The sequence below is a fragment of the Seriola lalandi genome, unplaced genomic scaffold (genome assembly GCF_002814215.2).
Source record: "Seriola lalandi dorsalis isolate HSWRI2012SDOR001 ecotype SW California unplaced genomic scaffold, Sedor1 jcf7180001980284, whole genome shotgun sequence".
NCBI lineage: Eukaryota > Metazoa > Chordata > Actinopteri > Carangiformes > Carangidae > Seriola > Seriola lalandi.
The window spans coordinates 1-1,078 of NW_019450950.1; the positions used below are offsets into that span (position 1 = coordinate 1).

General features: G+C 34.2%; 1 long non-coding RNA gene across 1 annotated transcript; it reads left to right on the forward strand.

Annotated features, from left to right (window-relative positions):
* The first annotated feature begins 494 nt into the window (after window positions 1-494).
* On the forward strand, window positions 495-1,068 carry LOC111658722 (uncharacterized). Its single transcript, XR_002761021.2, has 3 exons — window positions 495-532; window positions 636-686; window positions 798-1,068. It is a non-coding gene; the product is annotated as an uncharacterized LOC111658722 (long non-coding RNA).
* The last annotated feature ends 10 nt before the right edge of the window (window positions 1,069-1,078 follow it).

Sequence of the window (1,078 nt, forward strand, 5' to 3'; positions counted from 1 at the left end):
TGATTAAAATACGGATATTTTGGGTAAAATGAATAACATAAGGGCAGTTTTGCTATCAGATCCTCACTATTGGAGCTACAGATTTAAAGTTTGGCTTGAGGGTGATGCAGAAGGAAATGCACCACCCGATGAAGTTCAACTGTCTGTATAAAGCTTTTTATTATTAAAATCCCAAACAGGAAAGGTGTGTGGAAGACTGGCCTGAGGACAGTCCTCAGCTTAACCCCGACTTCAAACCAGTAAGAAAACATTTTAAACAAACATTTTATGCATTTGCTCACTAATAAGTTGGCATGCTGTCTTGAACTCTTAGCAATGTTCTCTATGCAAAAGTCAGACATCTCAGCTGATGAATGATGTTTTGGTTTTTTCTAGTCTGGAAAATTAAGACTACGGCGAGAGTCACTGAAGGTAAGAGACAGTTCAATTTTCTAGTTTTTTGTTCTTCTAACACTGTTCATTTTTAAGTAGAAAAACGAAACAACAAATAAAAATTGGTGAGGATCAGGATCCCTCTGGAAGTCATAGCAAGGTACAATCTGACTTAACATCAGTCACTATTCGACATTCTGTGGTTGCCATTAATATATTTTTCCAGAAAATACTTAAACATTTTGTGCAAATATTTATTACAGAAAAAAGACAAGAAATTCCGAATGTCCTTTCTCTCCAGAAGAGGCTCAAAGGTAAACAAAACATTAATAAAATAAATAATATAAAATATAATAACAGCTTCTCTGCTGTGATTCTGTGTCAATACATTTGTCAATTCGATGGTAATGGTTTTTATTTTGTAGGATAAGTTTCCTGATGACACGAAGGAGGGGAAAAGCAGTACACTACCTATCCCTCGTAAATCATCACGGGTAACAATCATTGTGTCTTAACATGTTCCTACACATATCTGTGATTAGAATATAAAACATTACAGTATTAGAACTGTAAAGTGCATCTGAGGGGCTGAGGTGATATATTGAATAGTGAGTTCTGATCCAATGCTGATGATGTGCAAATACAGTCTATAAGATACAAACAAATAAATGCAACTTAAACTTGTTTTAAACAAAAAAAAAAAAAA